At 52.9% G+C, this 21405-nt stretch overlaps 1 protein-coding gene across 4 annotated transcripts in view; it reads right to left on the bottom strand.

Moving 5' to 3' along the window:
• The window catches only part of LOC119974380 (CTD small phosphatase-like protein 2), a 105797-nt gene that overhangs the window by 80405 nt on the left and 3987 nt on the right, over window positions 1-21405 (bottom strand). For 3 of the 4 annotated variants that reach the window (XM_038813179.1, XM_038813184.1, XM_038813183.1), the window contains exon 1: window positions 13167-13314. The exons of the other annotated variant lie outside the window; for it this stretch is intronic. The gene's annotated coding sequence lies outside the window, so the exon portion shown is untranslated. Of the gene's footprint in view, window positions 1-13166; window positions 13315-21405 lie in introns of those variants that run through there. 4 annotated transcript variants of the gene reach the window in all.

Here is a 21405-nt window from a genome sequence, read left to right as displayed (position 1 = left end):
GAACTAGGAGTCAGACGAGTTAAAAATGTTTTATTCAGAGTTGTTGGGAGTTTGGAATGCACTGCTGGGAAAGTGGTGGAGACAGATTCTATGGGAGGTTTCAAAATATGGTTGGATATATATTTGAAAGTGATTAATTTAGAGGGCTACGAGGATAGGAGGGCTGGAGTATGGGACTAGCTGAGTAACTCTTTTGGGAGCCGGTGCAAACATGATGGGCCAAATGGCCGCCTTCTGTGCTGCAAATAACAAAAAACAAAAAGAAAATGCACACAAATTCAGGGCCAGCAGGTTGATTATTCTGTACTCATCACATATCAAATTAAAAACATGTAAAAACATTAATTTTCAAATTGCTGTTCCTGCAACTGAAACTATTTCAATTCTGTTTATCCCCAATTATGTTCTTTACAAGTGCAAAAAGTGCTCAAAGCTTTGTCAACAGCACTAAATGTCTTCATCAAAATTGAGTATATGCAACAAAGGAAAGATCTCCACTGATCTATGCAACCACTGAACATTCTGTGGATCAATATTTCTGGTTAACCTCCAGTCATGCCTCCATTAATCACACTATATAATCACACAACAATCTCAATCTCAACCCAACAGTCTATGCTGGGGCACATGCTAAAAAAAAATCAAGACTTTAAAAAAATTATAAATGACCCGTCTATTTGTATACACCCCCCCTCCCCCAACTGTTGTTTGTATGTCACAACTCCATCCATAACAAAAGCGAACATCTCATTTGCAAGCTTCGACCAAATTCTGAGTTGACACTCCATTACAGCGTGCACAAAGTCTCCCACCATATAAAACCTAAGAAAGTGATACCATATAGTGATTCCAGAACTAATCTAAAAACTCGGGGTTCAGATGATGGTTGTAAACCATGAAAAATGCACTTATCTGCCACTTTCATTCAGGACTTACTGCCTGATCACTTGAATATCTACCTCCAATAACTTTTCATTAAACCACATCCGGAAAAACAAATACTGAATGACATAGGTGATGACCCTTTACACCATCTAGCTTTATTTTCACACAACCCTTCTATCACATTGCAGATATAAAGTACAATTACTAGGAATAGTTGTGCTGTTGTTACTTTAATTCCAGTATAGTTGTGCTGTTGTTACTTTAATTCCAGTATCTGTGAATGCTTACAAACTTCTAATTTTGCTTTTGCAGTTTAATTAAGTCATGATTTTGTCTCCTCTTTCCACAGTTTACCAAGACAATGCAGAAGGACCAAGGAAAACGCCTTTTCATGGTAAAACAGCTGAGTCACTTCAGAGGGGTGATTTGACGGGTAGCACGGTGGCGCAAGTAGTTAGCACGGTTGCTAATACGGTGCTGAGGTCCCAGGTTCGATCTCGGCTCTGGGTCACTGCCCGGATGGAATTTGCACATTCTCCCCGTGTTTGCGTGGGTTTCACCCCCGCAACCCAAAGATGTGCAGGATAGGTGGATTGGCCATGGTAAATTGCACCTTAATTGGAAAAAATAAATTGGATACTCTAAATTTATAAAAAAAAGAAGGGTGATATGACAGCAGTCCACGAAAGGCGACATTCAGACAGATGATCAAAGATTTGGTCAAGGAAGTACATTTTAAGGAGCATCTTAAAGAAGGAGAGATGGGTAAGAGAGGTTTAGGGAGGGAGTTGTAGAGTTTGAAAGACAGTACTGGTCTAACAACACAAAACCAACCGTATCAGTTGGTGGTGGTGGGGCGAAGAATGACTGAAGTTGATGTAGGGATGAGTAACTATTGAAATCACTGGTGTGCTGCCGGTTGTTCTTAGCTTTAGTGATTCACTAATTGAATGGCAGAGTAGACTCGATGGACCATTTGGTCTACATCTGCCCTTACGTTGTATTATGGCAATCAGAAAAACAATCTTAGATTTTGAGCTCAGAGAGGCTCGTTACGCAAGATTTTACTCTGAACACAACAAATTTTAGCACAAAAAACTTTGATTTATTTTTAACCTTAGAATATAAATCTACATCCAATTTCACATCCCGCTTTACCTTCACCAGCAGCAAGTTGAACATAGTATGATCGAATCCTCAAACTACCTCAATTAATGTTTGCATTTTATAACAGTTCCTCTATAGAAAGTCTGAAAATTGAGACCCAAAAGGATGCAAACTCACAATTGCCAATAAAGAACTACATTACAACGGTTTTACTACCCTGTGTGACATTTAAGTACTTTTGCAATTAAAAACTTTCCCCAACAAAAATGCATCCTCTGAATGATCGGAAGTACTGGTCATAGTTCATTTTTAAAATCAAGTGCTCTCAACGGGCATTTCCATTTTAAAGTTAAATATCATGTGCACGGTTTCCTCATTTATGAAAGTAGAAGGTATCTATCTACATTGCTCAGAATATTAACTCCCAGTCACAGAAAGTACTGAAGACATTAAAAAAAATATACTAATCTTTATTATTGTCACAAATAGGCTTACATTAACACTGCAATGAAGTTACTTAAAAATCCCCTAGTCGCCACACTCCAGCGCCTGTTTGGGTACACAGAGGGAGAATTCAGAATGTCCAATTCACCTAACAAGCACGTCTTTTGGGACTTGTGGGAGGAAACCGGGCACCCGGAAGAAACCCACGCAGCATGGGGACTCCACACAGACAGTGACCCGTGTGGGGATCGAACCCGGGACCCTGGTGCTGTGAAGCAACAATGCTAACCACTGCTACCGTGCCACCCGTGTGATATAAGAACATAAGAACTAGGAGCAGGAGTAGGCCATCTGGCCCCTCGAGCCTGCTCCGCCATTCAATGAGATCATGGCTGATCTTTTGTGGACTCAGCTCCACTTTCCGGCCCGAACACCATAACCCTTAATTCTTCAAAAAAAACATCTATCTTTACCTTAAAACATGTAATGAAGGAGCCCTCAACTGCTTCACTGGGCAAGGAATTCCATAGATTCACAACCCTTTGGGTGAAGAAGTTCCTCCTAAACTCAGTCCTAAATCTACTTCGCCTTATTTTGAGGCTATGTCCCCTAGTTCTGCTTTCACCCGCCAGTGGAAACAACCTGCCCGCATCTATCCTATCTATTCCCTTCATAATTTTAAATGTTTCTATAAGTTCCCCCCTCATCCTTCTAAATTCCAACGAGTACAGTCCCAGTCTACTCAACCTCTCCTCATAATCCAACCCCTTCAGCTCTGGGATTAACCTAGTGAATCTCCTCTGCACACCCTCCAGTGCCAGTACGTCCTTTCTCAAGTAAGGAGCCCAAAACTGAACACAGTACTCCAGGAGTGGCCTCACTAACACCGTATACAATTGCAACATAACCTCCCTAGTCTTAAACTCCATCCCTCTAGCAATGAAGGACAAAATTCCATTCGCCTTCTTAATCACCCGTTGCACCTGTAAACCAACCTTGTGACTCATGCACTAGCACACCCAAGTCTCTCTGCACAGCGGCATGCTTTAATATTTTATCGTTTAAATAATAATCCCGTTTGCTGTTATTCCTACAAAAATGGATAACCTCACATTTGTCAACATTGTATTCCATCTGCCAGACCCTAGCCCATTCACTTAACCTATCCAAATCCCTCTGCAGACTTCCAGTATCCTCTGCACTTTTCGCTTTACCACTCACCTTAGTGTCATCTGCAAACTTGGACACATTGCCCTTGGTCCCCAACTCCAAATCATCTATGTAAATCTATATTAAGTATTCTGAAACAAAGCCTCCTTTTTTAAAGAAAAAAGTTCAAACTGTCATGAATCATAGGTCATGGGTTTCATAATGGTCCCATAAAGGAAAAAAAAGTGCAAGACACACTTTCACTATTTTGGCAACAGTATCTGATTTAAATGCCTAGTCAAAAGCCAAACCAATAAACTGAAAATTCTGAAAGTACTCGGTTAGATTTGAGTTTCAGACTGGTGAAGGGTCATTGATCTGAATCATTAACTATTTGTTTCACTGTCCACAAATACTACCTGAGCTCCTGAATATTTCCAAAAATATCTGTTTATTCCAGCATCTCTACTGTTTTGCCTTGATAACAGAATAAAGTATGATAAATAACAATAATGAATGACCGAGGAAAGGCTATTATTCTGTAAATCTGACCACAAAATTCTAATCTCAGCTCGGTCATTAGAGCTGGGAGAAAGAATTGAATGGCAAATTGATCAGAGTACTCCCAACAGCAATTTATGGGGAGACAAAGGTATAGAGGAAATGTCATGGGACTAGTAATCCAGAGAGCCAGGCTAATACTCTGGGAATACAGATTCAAATCCCACCATGGCTGGTGGTGGAATTTAAATTCAATTAATAAATCTGAAATAGAAAGCTAGCTTCAGTAATGGTGCTATCAATTTTCCTATGAAACTACCAGGTTGTCGTAAAAATACACCTGGTCTACTTATGTCCTGTAGGGAAGGAAATCTGCTGTCTTTACCTGACCTGGTCTGGCCTACACGTGACTCCTGATCCACGCCAACGTGGTTGACTGTGAACCGATCAAAGCAAGACACACAGTTCGAGGGCAATTAGGGATGGCTAACAAATGCTGGCATTGTCAGTGACACCACATACCATAAAATAATTTTAAAAACAGGAACAGCATTGAAAAATCATTTGCATGAGGAACAACATGTAGTGTAGAAATTAAACAACATTCTAATTTATATTAAGAAAACACATGTTTCCAGGTTTTAGGGGGAAACGTTGAGATACAGTGAATTAACAATATTGCCTGTGACTGAAACACAAATGCAAATGTAGCCCAAAATGATGGGATGAATGCTTCCTCCAAGAGCTGTAAATAATTTGAACAGGCTCTATCTAAATTCTTGTGTCACAAATCCAGAATACAACTCAGGCTGAAAGGGTGACAAAGTGGCACAATGATTCCAAGGCTGGTGACGGGTGTATTGAGTCTTTGCAGCATCCATTACTCACATTTGTACTGTGAAATGGAAATCAAATCAGATCTTAAATTTTAATTCTATCTATAATGAAAATCTAGTGAGCACAGCTATCACATCTGCCAAACCAGGTCTACCAGAGTTAATACGATTCAATACCTGGAGTATTGTGCACAGTTTTGGTCCCCTTATGAGGAAAGATGTAGTGGCAGAGGAGGTTCACTAGATTGATTCCAGAGATGAGTGGTTTGTCATATGAGGAGAGATTGAACAGTTTAGGCCTATATTCTCTAGAGTTTAGAAGAATAAGGGGAGATTAAATTGAGGTATACAAGATGTTAAAAGGAATGGGTAAAGTAGACGTGGAGCTGATGCCTCCCCTTGTGGGGCATTCTAAAACGAGGTCATAATCTTAGGATAAGAGGTAGCAAATTTCTAATAGATTTGAGGAGAAACTACTTCTTCCAAAGGGTTGTGAATCTGTGGAATGCGCTACCCTAGAGTGTGGTGGATGCAGGGACAGAGTAAATTTGAGGAGTTATACAGATTTTTAATTGGTAATGGGTTGAAGGGTTATGGAGAATGGGCAGGATGGTGGGGGCCAGGATGGGATCAGCCATGATCACACTGAAGTTGTTTAGGCTCGGGAGGTTAAATTGCCGACTCCTGCTCCTAGGTCATCTGTGCTAGGGAGGAGATGCTCTGGCTGATTTCGCAATCCAGTTCTTGGTCTGTAGCATTGTAGGTAACAGATGAGGAACATATCAGCCATGATAGAATGGCGGAGCAGACCTGGATGGGCCAAATGGCCTAACTCTGCTCCTATATCCTATGAACTTATGAATACTCTACTGCAACTATCAACAGGAATTAGCCAAATACTTGAAAGGAAAAAGAATTATAGGGCAATGGGAAAAACGCTCTGTAGTATGATTAATTATTTAATCCATCCATTCTTATCTAAAGAGCTAGCACAGGAAATAATGGGGTGAATGGCCTCCTTTTGTATTGGTTGATCTAGGGAAGGCGGTGGCGTAGTGGTATTGTCACTGAACAGGTAATCCAGAGATCAAAGTATCGATCTGGGGTCCCAGGTTCAAATGCCACCAGTGCAGATGGTGAAATTTGAATTCAATAAAAATCTGGAATTAAAGGTCTACCAATGAGCACAAACCCATTTTAGATTGTTGTGAAAGCCCATTTGGTTCACTAATGTCCTTTAGGGAAGGAAATCTGCCCTCCTTACCTGGTCTGGCCGACAGAAATGTGGTGGACTAACTGCCCCAAAAGGACAATTAGGGATGGGTAATAAATGCTGGCACAGCCTGCGACGCCCACATCCCATGAACGAATAAAAAAAATGTTTCCACTTGCATCGATTCCTTTTCTGTACAAACTAAGAATGATTCAACTAAACCTCCCAATTCACATTTATTTAGCATGTTATGCAGTTATATTTTTCAAGTCCAGGTCCACACAAGTGGCTGCATGCCAACAGTAAAATTCCTGTACCTCATTGGTACGGAAGTAGCATTGGTACTGGAGACAAGTCAAATCCCTCCATGGCATTTTGTGAAATTAAATTCAATAAATCTGGCTAGTGTTTGTTAAAAGTCCAGATGTTATTGACAGGAAAGGTAACCCTACTTTGTAACAGCAATCTCATGCTCTACGGTGAATTCTTTTATGGAACATGACAAAACCAATATTTGTTGCCCATCCCTAATTGCCCCTCAGACACAACCAATCAGCTTGACAGGCTGTTTCAGAGGGCAATGAGTCAACCACATTGTTGTGGGTTTGGAGTCACATGTAGGCCAGACAAGGGTGGAAAATTCCTTCCCTTTAAAGACATGTGAACTCGATGGGTTTTTACAACAATCCAGTGGCTTTACCATTACTGATGCTAACTTTAAAAAATAAAATAAAATTCCAGATTAATTTAGTTAAATCAATTTAAATTCCCAGCTGCAATGCTCGGATTTAAACTCATGTCTCGGGAACCAATATTCCAGGTCTCTGGATTACTGGTCAAGTAACATAACCTCAATGTTAAGGTACCTGCTCGAGGCCAACCAAACCACTCTCCGTATAAAGGTCAATCATTATATCTCCCTTGGGTAACAAGGGATAGGCAATAAAATGCCACCGGTGTCTCCTTTGCAGCTAATTTTGAGAGGTACAACAGTTTATCATTCGGCTTTGTCTTCAATGGCCTGATTTCCAACGCTTTGAATCTTCTCCCCCCCCCCCCCCCCCCCAAAGGAAGCCCAAAATCAGCTGTTTGATCAGACCAGGTGACTTTAAAATTAGAAGCTCTGCTGAGACGGGCATGATGGGGCTGCCAGCGTTACAGCCGGCCTGTTTGCCAGTCAGTGAGTAGAGGGAATGTAAAATATCAAATTTCTGTTTGACTTTGTGGGTACCTTGGGGATGCAGGGGGAACGGGAGACTTGCAGGCGTTTTATTTATGATATTTGAAATGATTTTATTTTTGAAATAATTCTCCGAAATTAGTTTTTCTGTTGTGGACACATCCGTTACAAGTGTAGCTGGGCTGCACAGTGGTCAGCATTGCTGCCTCATGGCGCCAAGGACCCAGGTTCGATCCCAGCCCCGGGTCACTGCCTGTGTGGAGTTTGCACATTCTCCCTGTGTCGGTGTGGATCTCACCCCCCACAACCCAAAGATGTGCAGGTTAGGTGGATTGGCCACTTAACTGGATATTTTTTTTTAAATGAAGTGTAGGTGATTGAAGCCTAATTTCTGAGAAAGTGATACCCTCTCCCCAACCCAGTACTTGTTCAGAGACCACTAACATACCACTCCAAATAAGACCGGCACATTTTTTTCTTTAAAAAAAACATATTGCTAAAATTCAGTGAAAATTGGAACAAACAATATAATTGAGGATTATCATTTGGACAGATTTTGTAGAGACTAATTCAGCTTTTTAAAACATCACATCTTCTGCCAAGGACCTCTGACGAAAGGTCTATGCTGAAAAGATTAACCATTTCCTTTTCTTCACAGATGCGAACAAGTCTGCAGCGCTTTGTCTGCAATTTCGTTTGATACAACTGCTATAAACTTTTGCTAAATTGCGAACATCACATCAGGTAGGAGTCTGAATATTATAAAAGCCCCAAACCGAGGGGCAGAGGGCAGGGGCGGCGGGGGGCAGAGAGAGGGCAGCAGGGGGAAGGAGGGCAGAGAGAGGGCAGCAGGGGGAAGGAGGGCAGAGAGAGGGCAGCCGGGGGGGGGGGGGGGCATGGGCGACACAGAGGGGAGAGATGGGGGGGCACAGAGGGGAGAGATGGGGGGAAACAGGAGGGGAGAGATGGGGGGGCACAGAGGGGAGAGATGGGGGGAAACAGGAGGGGAGAGATGGGGGGAAACAGGAGGGGAGAGATGGGGGGAAACAGGAGGGGAGAGATGGGGGGCACAGGAGGGGAGAGATGGGGGGAAACAGGAGGGGAGAGATGGGGGGGAACAGGAGGGGAGAGATGGGAGGGGAGAGATGGGGGGGCACAGAGGGGAGAGATGGGAGGGGAGAGATGGGGGGGCACAGAGGGGAGAGATGGGAGGGGAGAGGTGGGGGGGCGCGGAGGGGAGAGGTGGGGGGGCGCGGAGGGGAGAGGTGGGGGGGGCGGAGGGGAGAGGTGGGGGGGCGCGGAGGGAGAGGTGGGGGGGGCGCGGAGGGGAGAGGTGGGGGGCGCGGAGGGGAGAGGTGGGGGGGCGCGGAGGGAGAGGTGGGGGGGCGCGGAGGGGAGAGGTGGGGGGGCGCGGAGGGGAGAGGTGGGGGGGCGCGGAGGGGAGAGGTGGGGGGGCGCGGAGGGGAGAGGTGGGGGGGCGCGGAGGGGAGAGGTGGGGGGGCGCGGAGGGGAGAGGTGGGGGGGCGCGGAGGGGAGAGGTGGGGGGGCGCGGAGGGGAGAGGTGGGGGGGCGCGGAGGGGAGAGGTGGGGGGGCGCGGAGGGGAGAGGTGGGGGGGCGCGGAGGGGAGAGGTGGGGGGGCGCGGAGGGGAGAGGTGGGGGGGCGCGGAGGGGAGAGGTGGGGGGGGGGGGCGGAGGGGAGAGGGGGGGGGGCGCGGAGGGGAGAGGTGGGGGGGCGAGGAGGGGAGAGGTGGGGGGGCGCGGAGGGGAGAGGTGGGGGGGCGCGGAGGGAGAGGGGGGGGGCGAGGAGGGGAGAGTGGGGGGGCGCGGAGGGGAGAGGTGGGGGGGCGCGGAGGGGAGAGGTGGGGGGGCGGGGGGGAGGGGGGCGCGGAGGGGAGAGGGGGGGGCGCGGAGGGGAGAGGTGGGGGGGCGCGGAGGGGAGAGGTGGGGGGGCGCGGAGGGGAGAGGTGGGGGGGCGGGGAGGGGAGAGGGGGGGGGCGCGGAGGGGGAGGTGGGGGGGCGCGGAGGGGAGAGATGGGGGGGCGCGGAGGGGAGAGGTGGGGGGGCGCGGAGGGGAGAGGGGGGGGGCGCGGAGGGGAGAGGTGGGGGGGCGCGGAGGGGAGAGGTGGGGGGGCGCGGAGGGGAGAGGTGGGGGGGGCGCGGAGGGGAGAGGTGGGGGGCGCGGAGGGGAGAGGTGGGGGGGGCGCGGAGGGGAGAGGTGGGGGGGCGCGGAGGGGAGAGGTGGGGGGGCGCGGAGGGAGAGGTGGGGGGGGCGCGGAGGGGAGAGATGGGGGGATGGGGAGAGATGGGGGGGCGCGGAGGGGAGGAGATGGGGGGGGCGCGGAGGGGAGAGTGGGGGGCGCGGAGGAGAGAGATGGGGGGGCGCGGAGGAGAGATGGGGGGGCGCGGAGGGGAGAGATGGGGGCGCGGAGGGGCGAGATGGGGGGGCGCGGAGGGGCGAGATGGGGGGGGCGCGGAGGGGCGAGATGGGGGGGCGCGGAGGGGCGAGATGAGGGGGCGCGGAGGGGCGAGATGGGGGGGGCGCGGAGGGGAGAGATGGGGGGGCGCGGAGGGGAGAGATGGGGGGGCGCGGAGGGGAGAGATGGGGGGGCGCGGAGGGGAGAGATGGGGGGCGCGGAGGGAGAGATGGGGGGGGCGCGGAGGGGAGAGATGGGGGGGCGCGGAGGGGAGAGATGGGGGGGCGCGGAGGGGAGAGGATGGGGGGCGCGGAGGAGAGATGGGGGGGCGCGGAGGGGCGAGATGGGGGGCGCGGAGGGGCGAGATGGGGGGGGCGCGGAGGGGCGAGATGGAGGGGCGCGGAGGGGCGAGATGGGGGGCGCGGAGGGGCGAGATGGGGGGGCGCGGATGGGCGAGATGGGGGGGCGCGGAGGGGCGAGATGGGGGGGCGCGGAGGGGAGAGATGGGGGGGCGCGGAGGGGGAGAGATGGGGGGGCGCGGAGGGGAGAGATGGGGGGGCGCGGAGGGGAGAGATGGGGGCGCGGAGGGGAGAGATGGGGGGCGCGGAGGGGAGAGATGGGGGGGCGCGGAGGGGAGAGATGGGGGGGCGCGGAGGGGGAGAGATGGGGGGGCGCGGAGGGGAGAGATGGGGGGGCGCGGAGGGGAGAGATGGGGGGGGCGGAGGGGAGAGATGGGGGGGCGCGGAGGGGAGAGATGGGGGGGCGCGGAGGGGAGAGATGGGGGGGGCGCGGAGGGGAGAGATGGGGGGGCGCGGAGGGGAGAGATGGGGGGGCGCGGAGGGGAGAGATGGGGGGGCGCGGAGGGGGGGGATGGGGGGGCGCGGAGGGGAGAGATGGGGGGGCGCGGAGGGGAGAGATGGGGGGGCGCGGAGGGGAGAGATGGGGGGCGCGGAGGGGGAGAGATGGGGGGGCGCGGAGGGGAGAGATGGGGGGGCGCGGAGGGGAGAGATGGGGGGGCGCGGAGGGGAGAGACGGGGGGCGCGGAGGGGAGGGACGGGGGGCGCGGAGGGGAGGGACGGGGGGCGCGGAGGGGAGGGACGGGGGGTGCGGAGGGGAGGGACGGGGGGTGCGGAGGGGAGGGACGGGGGGTGCGGAGGGGAGGGACGGGGGGGTGCGGAGGGGAGGGACGGGGGTGCGGAGGGGAGGGACGGGGGTGCGGAGGGGAGGGACGGGGGGTGCGGAGGGGAGGGACGGGGGGTGCGGAGGGGAGGGACGGGGGGTGCGGAGGGGAGGGACGGGGGGGTGCGGAGGGGAGGGACGGGGGGGTGCGGAGGGGAGGGACGGGGGGAGCGGAGGGGAGGGACGGGGGGGAGGGATGGGGAAGAGGGGATGTTTGGGGGGGGGGGAAGAGGGGATGTTTGGGGGGGGAGAGGGGATGTTTGGGGGGGGAGAGGGGATGTTTGGGGGGGGAGAGGGGATGTTTGGGGGGGAGAGGGGATGTTTGGGGGGAGAGGGGATGTTTGGGGGGGGAGAGGGGATGTTTGGGGGGGGGGAGGGGATGTTTGGGGGGGGGAGAGGGGATGTTTGGGGGGAGAGGGGATGTTTGGGGGGGGAGAGGGGATGTTTGGGGGGGGAGAGCGGGGATGTTTGGGGGGAGAGAGGGGATGTTTGGGGGGAAGAGGGGATGTTTGGGGGGGAAGAGGGGATGTTTGGGGGGCAGAGGGGATGTTTGGGGGGGGGAAGAGGGATGTTTGGGGGGGAAGAGGGGATGTTTGGGGGGGAAGAGGGGATGTTTGGGGGGGGAAGAGGGGATGTTTGGGGGGGGAAGAGGGGATGTTTGGGGGGGGAAGAGGGGATGTTGGGGGGGGAAGAGGGGATGTTTGGAGGGGGGGGGAATAGGGGATGTTTGGAGGGGGGGGAAGAGGGGATGTTTGGAGGGGGGGGAAGAGGGGATGTTTGGAGGGGGGGGAAGAGGGGATGTTTGGAGGGGGGGGGAAGAGGGGATGTTTGGGGGGGTGGGAGGGGGGGTGAGAGGGGATGTTTGGGGGGGTGGGTGAGAGGGGATGTTTGGGGGGGTGGGTGAGAGGGGATGTTTGGGGGGGTGGGTGAGAGGGGATGTTTGGGGGGGTGGGTGAGAGGGGATGTTTGGGGGGGGGGGTGAGAGGGGGTGTTTGGGGGGGTGGGGTGAGAGGGGATGTTTGGGGGGGTGGGTGAGAGGGGATGTTTGGGGGGTGGGTGAGAGGGGATGTTTGGGGGGGGTGGGTGAGAGGGGATGTTTGGGGGGGTGAGAGGGGATGTTTGGGGGGGGGTGAGAGGGGATGTTTGGGGGGGGGGAAGAGGGGATGTTTGGGGGGGGTGAGAGGGGATGTTTGGGGGGGTGAGTGAGAGGGATGTTTGGGGGGGTGGGTGAGAGGGGATGTTGGGGGGGTGGGTGAGAGGGGATGGTTGGGGGGGTGGGTGAGAGGGGATGGTTGGGGGGGTGGGTGAGAGGGGATGTTTGGGGGGGTGGGTGAGAGGGATGTTTGGGGGGGTGGGGAGAGGGGATGTTTGGGGGGGTGGGTGAGAGGGGATGTTTGGGGGGGTGGGTGAGAGGGATGTTTGGGGGGGTGGGTGAGAGGGGATGTTTGGGGGGGGTGGGTGAGAGGGGATGTTTGGGGGGGGTGGGTGAGAGGGGATGTTTGGGGGGGGTGGGTGAGAGGGGATGTTTGGGGGGGGTGGGTGAGAGGGGATGTTTGGGGGGGGGTGGGTGGGGGGGGTGTTTGGGGGGGGGGGGGGGTGGGTGAGAGGGGATGTTTGGGGGGGGGGGGGGTGAGAGGGATGTTTGGGGGGGGGGTGGGTGAGAGGGGATGTTTGGGGGGGGGGTGGGTGAGAGGGGATGTTTGGGGGGGGGGGGGGTGAGAGGGGATGTTTGGGGGGGTGGGTGAGAGGGGATGTTTGGGGGGGTGGGTGAGAGGGGATGTTTGGGGGGGGTGGGTGAGAGGGGATGTTGGGGGGGGTGGGTGAGAGGGGATGTTTGGGGGGGGTGGGTGAGAGGGGATGTTTGGGGGGGTGGGTGAGAGGGGATGTTTGGGGGGGGGGTGTACGGGGGTGGGGTATCTGGTTTCCCCCCCGCCGGGCTGTGATGCCGCCGCAGGCAGCGCTCGGCCTGTTTGGGTTAAACCGCCACCCGGAGGCCCCTCCCCCGGCGCGGAGACATCCAGAGGCCTAAAGCAATCCCCGGTCTCGAGTGTGTGCGCGGCGGGAGTGAGGGGGGGGGGGTCCGGCGGGAGTGAGGGGGGGGGGGTGAGGTCCGGTCGGGGTGAGGGGGGGGTCCGGCCGGGCGGAGGCCCCTCTCCTCCCCCTCGGGCTCTCCTTTGTCAGTTACGGGGGGGGGGGGGAGGCCTGGGCGCGAAAGGGGAGGGGGGGGGTCCGCGTCCCGCACGCGAGGCCGGCTTACCGGGCTGCCGGCTGGGGCCGTGTGTGGGGGAGGCCCCGGTGCCGCTGCGTGTCGCTGGGCCGCCGCCGCTGCCGCTCTCTCGCTGTTTACAGCCGCCAGCATTCGGGCGCCATTTCCCGCCGCCGCGCGCGCACACACACAGGGAGAGACGGCGCCCGGGGAACCCGGATGCTGCGCGTGCCCGCGTGCGCGCCCCCCGCCGCCGCGCGTCACCCCGCCCGCGCGCTCCCGCCGCCGCCGCCCCGCGCGCGTCACCCCGCCCGCGCCAAGTCCAAACTGCAACATGAGAGCCCAGCCGGGCTGGACTGCTGCAGGTCAGACAGGGTTTCACTGTCTAACCAAACGTTTCTCTCTCTCCAGCTGCTGCCTGCCCGGCGAATCCTTCTTCCAGCGTTGCCCTGTTTTTATGTATTTATGATGTGGAGATGCCGGCGTTGGACTGGGGTGAGCACAGTAAGAGTTCTTACGGCACCAGGTTAAAGTCCAACAGGTTTGTTTCAAACACGAGCTTTCCGAGCGCAGCTCCTTCCTCAGGTGAATGGCGAGGTATGTTCCAGAAACATTTATATAGACAAAGTCAGAGATGCTGGACAATGCTTGGAGGCCTCCAACCTCGAGGCAGCATCGGATGCCCGAAAGATCGCACCGTTCCTGTTGACTCCGGGGATCACGCCATCCACATCTATAACTCGCTCACGTTTGCCGATGGCGAAGACAAGACGATTCTGCTGAAATTCGACAACCACTGCGACATTGAGGTGAATGAGAGCTTTGAACGGTACATCTTCCAACAGAGGCTTCAGGGTAAGGATGAACCTTTTCAGTCCTTCTTGACCCATCTCCGCATCCTAGCGCAGTCATAGAACACTATAGCGCAGTACGGGCCCTTCGGCCCTCGATGTTGCGCCGACCTGTGAAACCATCTGAAGCCTATCTGACCTACACTATTCCATTTTCATCCATATGTCTATCCAGTGACCACTTTAATGCCCTTAAAGTTGGCGAGTCTACTACTGTTGCAGGCAGGGCGTTCCACACCCCTACTACTCTCTGAGTAAAGAAACTGCCTCTGTCATCTGTCCTATATCTATCACCCCTCAATTTAAAGCTATGTCCCCTCGTGTTGGTCATCACCATCCGAGGAAAAAGACTCTCACTGTCCACCCTATCTAACCCTCTGACTATCTTATATGTCTCTATTAAGTCACCTCTCAGCCTTCTCCTCTCTAACGAAAACAACCTCAATTCCCTGAGCCTTTCCTCGTAAGACCTTCCCTCCATACCAGGCAACATCCTAGTAAATCTCCTCTGAACCCTTTCCAAAGCTTCCACATCCTTCCTATAATGTGGTGACCAGAAGTGCACGCAGTACTCCAGGTGCGGCCGCACCAGAGTTATGTACAGCTGCAGCATGACCTTGTGGTTCCGAAACTCAATCCCCCTGCTTATAAAGGCTAGCACACCATATGCCTTCTTAACAGCCCTATTAACCTGGGTGGCAACTTTCAGGGATTTATGTACCTGGATGCCGAGATCTCTCTGTTCATCTACACTACCAAGAATCTTGCCATTAGCCCAGTACTCTGCATTCCTGCTACTCCTTCCAAAGTGAACCACCTCACACTTTTCCGCATTAAACTCCATCTGCCACCTCTCAGCCCAGCTCTGCAGCTTATCTATGTCCCTCTGTATCCTATAACATCCTTCAGCACTATCCACAACTCCACCGACCTTCGTGTCATCTGCAAATTTACTAACCCATCCTTCTACACCCTCTTCCAGGTCATTTATAAAAATGACAAACAGCAGTGGCCCCAAAACAGATCCTTGCGGTACACCACTAGTAATTGAACTCCAGGATGAACATTTGCCATCAACCACCACCCTCTGTCTTCTTTCAGCTAGCCAATTACTGATCCAAACCGCTAAATCACCTTCAATTCCATACTTCCTTATTTTCTGCAATAGCCTACCATGGGGAACCTTATCAAACGCCTTACTGAAATCCATATACACCACATCAACAGCTTTACCCTGATCCACCTGTTTGGTCACCTTCTCAAAAAACTCAATAAGGTTTGTGAGGCATGACCTACCCTTCACAAAACCGTGTTGACTATCGCTAATCAACTTGTTCTTTTCAAGATGATTATAAACCCTATCTCTTATAACCTTTTCCAACATTTTACCCACAACCGAAGTAAGGCTCACAGGTCTATAATTACCAGGGTTGTCTCTACTCCCCTTCTTGAACAAGGGGACAACATTTGCTATCCTCCAATCTTCCGGCACTATTCCTGTCGACAAAGACGACATAAAAATCAAGGACAAAGGCTCTGCAATCTCCTCCCTGGCTTCCCAGAGAATCCTAGGATAAATCCCATCTGGCCCAGGGGACTTATCTATTTTGACATTTTCCAAAATTGCTAACACCTCCTCCTTTTGAACTTCAATTCCATCTAGCCTGGTCGACTGAACCTGAGTGTTCTCCTCGACAACATTGTCTTCCTCCAGTGTAAACACTGATGAAAAATATCCATTTAACGCTTCCCCTATCTCCTCTGATTCCACACACAACTTTCCACTACTATCCTTGATTGACCCTAATCTTACTCTAGTCATTCTTTTGTTCCTGATATACCTATAGAAAGCCTTAGGGTTTTCCTTGATCCTATCCGCCAACGACTTTTCGTGTCCTCTCCTCGCTCTTCTTAACTCTCCCTTTAGGTCCTTCCTGGCTAACTTGTAACTCTCAAGTGCCCTAACTGAGCCTTCATGTCTCATCCTAACATAAGCCTTCTTCTTCCTCTTGACAAGTGCTTCAACTTCCTTAGTAAACCACGGTTCCCTTGCTCGACAACTTCCTCCCTGGCTGACAGGTACATACTTATCAAGGACACGCAGTAGCTGTTCCTTGAAAAAGCTCCACATCTCGATTGTACCCATCCCCTGCAGTTTCCTTCCCCATCCTATACATCCTAAATCTTGCCGAATAGCATCATAATTGCCTTTCCCCCAGCTATAATTCTTGCCTTGCGGTATATACCTATCCCTGCCCATTGCTAAAGTAAACATAACCGAGTTGTGATCACTATCACCAAAGTGCTCACCTACATCTAAATCTAACACCTGGCCGGGTTCATTACCCAGTACCAAATCTAATGTGGCCTCGCCCCTTGTTGGCCTGGCTACATACTGTGTCAGAAAACCCTCCTGCACACACTGCACAAAAACTGACCCATCTATAGTACTCGAACTATAGTATTTCCAGTCAATATTTGGAAAGTTAAAGTCCCCCATAACAACTACCCTGTTACTCTCGCTCCTGTCGAGAATCATCTTTGCAATCCTTTCCTCTACACCTCTGGAACTATTCGGAGGTCTATAGACAACTCCCAACAAGGTGACCTCTCCTCTACTGTTCCTAACCTCGGCCCATACTACCTCAGTAGACGAGTCCTCAAGCGTCCTTTCTACCGCCGTAATACTTTCCTTGATTAACAATGCCACGCCCCCCCCCTCTTTTACCATCTTCTCTGTTCTTACAGAAACATCTAAATCCTGGAACCTGCAACAACCATTCCTGTCCCTGCTCTACCCATGTCTCCGAAATCGCCACAACATCGAGATCCCAGTTACCAACCCATGCTGCAAGCTCACCCACCTTATTCCGGATGCTCCTGGCGTTGAAGTAGACACACTTCAAACCAGCGTCCTGCTTGCCGGTGCCCTCTTTCGAACTTTTAACCCTATCCCTGACCTCACTATTCTCAACATCCTGTACACTGGGACTACAATTTAGGTTCCCATCCCCCTGCTGAATTAGTTTAAACCCCCCCCGAAGCGCACTAGCAAATCTCCCCCCCAGGATTTTGGTACCCCTCTGGTTCAGATGAAGACCATCCTGTTTGTAGAGGTCCCACCTACCCCAGAATGAGCCCCAGTTATCCAGGAAACCAAAACCCTCCCTCCTGCACCATCCCTGTAGCCACGTGTTCAACTCCTCTCTCTCCTTATTTCTCACTTCACTAGCACGTGGCACGGGTAACAATCCAGAGATAACAACTCTGTTTGTTCTAGCTCTCAGCTTCCACCCTAGCTCCCTGAATTTTTGTCTCAAATCCCCATCTCTCTTCCTACCTATGTCGTTGGTACCTATGTGGACCACGACTTGGGGCTGCTCCCCCTCCCCCTTAAGGATCCCAAAAAACACGATCAGAGACATCACGAACCCTGGCACCTGGGAGGCAACACACCAACCGTGAGTCTCTTTCGTTCCCACAGAACCTCCTGTCTGTTCCTCTAACTATGGAGTCCCCAATGACAAGTGCCCTGTTCCTCTTCTCCCTTCCCTTCTGAGCAACAGGGACAGACTCTGTGCCAGAGACCTGTGCCCTATTGCTTACCCCTGGTAATTTGTTCCCCGCAACAGTATCCAAAACGGTATACTTGTTATAGAGGGGAACGACCACAGGGGGTCCCTGCACTGCCTGCCGGTTCCCTCTCCCTCCCCTGACGGTAACCCATCTACCTTCTTCTTTTACCTGAGGTGTGACTACCTCCCTATAACTCCTCTCAATAACCTCCTCCGCCTCCCGAATGATCCGAAGTTCATCCAGCTCCAGCTCCAGGTCCCTAACGCGGCTCTCGAGGAGCTGGAGTTGGGTGCACTTCCCGCAGATGTAGTCAGAAGGGACACTAGAGGTGACCCTTTCCTCCCACATTCTGCAGGAGGAACATTCAACTGCCCTAGCCTCCATTACCACTGAACTAAATTCCCAACTACTGAAAAATAAAAATAAAAAACTTGTTAGTTTAGCAATCCAACGGACAGAACTTTTTTTTTTGGTTAGAGGAGGAGGATGGGTGGGAGACACTACGTAAGTAGTGTTTCAGGTAAAGCTGTCACTCGAAAACAGCCCCTTCACAAACCACCTTCAACTTACGCTGACCGCACTGCACGTATGCAAATCTCCCCGGAACAGCCAATCAGAAGCTCTGCTCTGCTGCCCCCTGCTGGATGCTTGACTTCCGTCAAACTCCTCGGGTCACTGATGCAGGTGCACCATCAACTTATGCTGACCGCACTGCACGTATGCAAATCTCCCCGGAACAGCCAATCAGAAGCTCTGCTCTGCTGCCCCCTGCTGGATGCTTGACTTCCGTCGAACTCCTCGGGTCACTGATGCAGGTGCACCTTCAACTTACGCTGACCGCACTGCACGTATGCAAATCTCCCCGGAACAGCCAATCAGAAGCTCTGCTCTGCTACCCCCTGCTGGATGATGAGTCATGTAATTATGACTCGACGGCTGATTCCATGATCCGGGATCAGATCGTTTTCGGGGTCCAGTCAGACTCCCTGCGGAAGCAGCTCTTCAAAATCAAACAGTTGACCCTCTCCGTCGCCATCGAAACGTGCGTTGTCCATGAGCATGCCAGGAATCGTTACTCCTGCATCAGGGCGCCAGAAAATGCGAAACTAGCCTCCCACGAGGCAGAAAGGGTGCAGACCATCGCAAAAATGCAAGGCCTGAGCATCGAGGAGAGTGGCCGTTTCGCGCACTTTTCCCGGGTCCCTATACATGCGCGCCACGACCGGGAGGATGAAGAAGCCGACGACAACGATGCGCATGTGCGAACGTCTGCCGACCGCGCTGTGAATGCGTGATGGCGCACAGAACGCGCTGACGTCAGCGTCATGACGTGTCCAAATTGTGGCTCCGCCCATTTAAAGCGGCAATGTCCAGCCAAAGGAAGGCGATGTCTACAGTGTGGAAAGCCTGGGCATTACGCGGCCGTATGCAGGTCCGCTCCACCAACCAACAGCCAGCGATCCCAGCTGCAGCGCAGACGTGTCCGCTGCGTACAACAAGGCATGCAGGATTCGGATCCCGACAGCCCAACGCACCCTGATGCTAACTGCCTCGAGTCTCCATACCTGGTGACCACGCGCGAGCTGGCCTCCACCGCACCTGCAAACCGCCTTTCTATCCTCACTATGGATCCTGACAACAAGTGGTGTGCTGTCATCACTGTTAACCAGTCTCGCATCCGATTTAAATTGGACACTGGCGCATCTGCAAACCTCATATCACAGTCGGACCTCGACAGCTTCCGAGACCAACCGAGCATTCTTCCACCAGCCTGCCAGCTCCTTGACTACAGTGGCAATGCCATAGCTGCCAGTGGATCGTGTCAGCTAGGTGTATCGCACAAGGCAATCAAAGCGACGTTACGATTAGAGATCGTCCAGCCTGACAAGGCATCCCTGCTCGGTGCTCGCGGATGCAAACTCCTAAATCTGGTCCAGCGCGTCCATGCCATGTCCTCGACACCGGAGACTGCCTCGCCCAATGTAAATCTCCAGGCTGAGAGAGACGACATTCTCACGCAATACCACAACGTGTTTGCTGGAATGGGCACGTTCCCATATCGTTACAAGATATTGCTCAAACCGAATGCCATCCCAGTCATCCATGCACCGCGCCGGGTGCCGGCCCCTCTCAAGGATCGTCTGAAAACGCAGCTACGAGAGCTCCAAGCCAGGGTATCATCTTAAAGGTCACGGAACCAACAGACTGGGTCAGCTCCATGGTCTGCGTCAAGAAGCCCTCTGGTGAACTCCGCATTTGCATTGATCCCAAAGACCTGAATCACAAATCATGCGCGAGCACTGCCCGATCCCAAAGCATGAAGAGTTAACCTGTGAGATGGCTCATGCCAAATTCTTTACCAAGCTGGATGCCTCCCGTGGGTTCTGGCAGATACAGCTGGACGAGTCCAATCGGAAGCTGTGCAGGTTTAACACTCCATTCAGCAGGTATTGCTACAACCGCATGCCTTTTGGTATCATATCAGCTTCCGAAGTATTTCATCGCATAATGGAGCAAATGATGGAGGGCATCGAGGGGGTGCGAGACTATGTAGACAACGTGATCATCTGGTCCACGACACCCGAGGATCACATCGCTCGCCTCAAACAAGTTTTCCAGAGGATACATGAAAACTGTCTCCAGCTCAACAGGGCCAAATGCTCATTTGGTCGATCCGCTTTCAAGTTTCTGGGTGACCACATTTCACAGCAGGGTGTGCAACCTGACGCTGACAAGGTATGGCAATCAATGCCATGAAGACCCCAGAGGACAAAAAGGCGGTCCTCCGTTTCCTCGGGATGGTGAATTTTCTCGGGAAATTCATTCCCAACATGGCATCCCACACCACAGCACTCCGGCATCTCGTAAAAAATCGACAGTGTTCCAATGGCTTCCCGCACATCAAGCAGAGTGGCTTGAGCTGAAGGCAAAGCTCACCACAGCCACAGTACTGGCATTCTTTGATCCAACCAAGGATACCAAGATATCCACAGACGCAAGCCAGGACGGCATTGTGGCGGTGCTCCTCCAGCGAGACGACTCCTCGTCCTGGGCTCCAGTGGCATACGCCTCCAGGGCCATGACTCCGACCGAACAATGGTATGCCCAGATCGAAAAGGTCTCTTTTGTCTCTTGGGTCTCCTGACAGGAATAGTCAAGTTTCATGACTACGTATATGGCCTGCCAAAGTTCACGGTGGAAACAGACCACATAATCCAAAAGGATTTAAATGACATGACACCTCGGCTGCAGCGCATTCTTCTTCGCCTCCGCCGATATGACTTCGAACTCGCCTACACACCGGATAAGGAGCTGATCGTCGCGGATGCCCTATCCCGCTCCGTCACCATGCAGTGTGAACAGGGCAACCTCATTCGCCACATTGAAGCACAAGTGCAGCTGTGTGCCAGCAACCTCCCAGCCACTGATGAACGAGTTATATAAATACTCAAAGAAACTGCAAAAGATCCCCTACTGCAGCACGTGATGAAGCACCTCGCCCATGGCTGGCAAAAGGGGCAGTGCCCCCAGTTCTTCAATGTTAAGAACAAGCTGACGGTTGTTGAGGGGATCCTTCTTAAACTTGACAGAATCGTCATTCCCCAAACCATGCAAACCATGGTGCTCAGACAGATCCATGAGGGTCACCTGGGGGTCGAGAAATGTCGATGCAGAGCTCGGCAGGCAGTTTACTGGCCTGGCATCAGCCAGGGCATTGCCAACATGGTCCTCAACTGCACAACATGCCAGAAGTTTCAACCAGCTCAGCCCAAGGAAACGGTGCAACAGCACAAGATCGTGACCTCTCGTGGTCCAAGGTGGGAAAAGACCTCTTTCACGCCAATGGGCGTGATTACGTGCTC

The sequence above is a fragment of the Scyliorhinus canicula genome, chromosome 12 (assembly GCF_902713615.1).
Source record: "Scyliorhinus canicula chromosome 12, sScyCan1.1, whole genome shotgun sequence".
NCBI classification, from domain to species: Eukaryota; Metazoa; Chordata; class Chondrichthyes; order Carcharhiniformes; family Scyliorhinidae; genus Scyliorhinus; species Scyliorhinus canicula.
The sequence above is the reverse complement of the archived record's forward strand: the minus strand, read 5'-3'. Positions and strand labels throughout refer to the sequence as shown.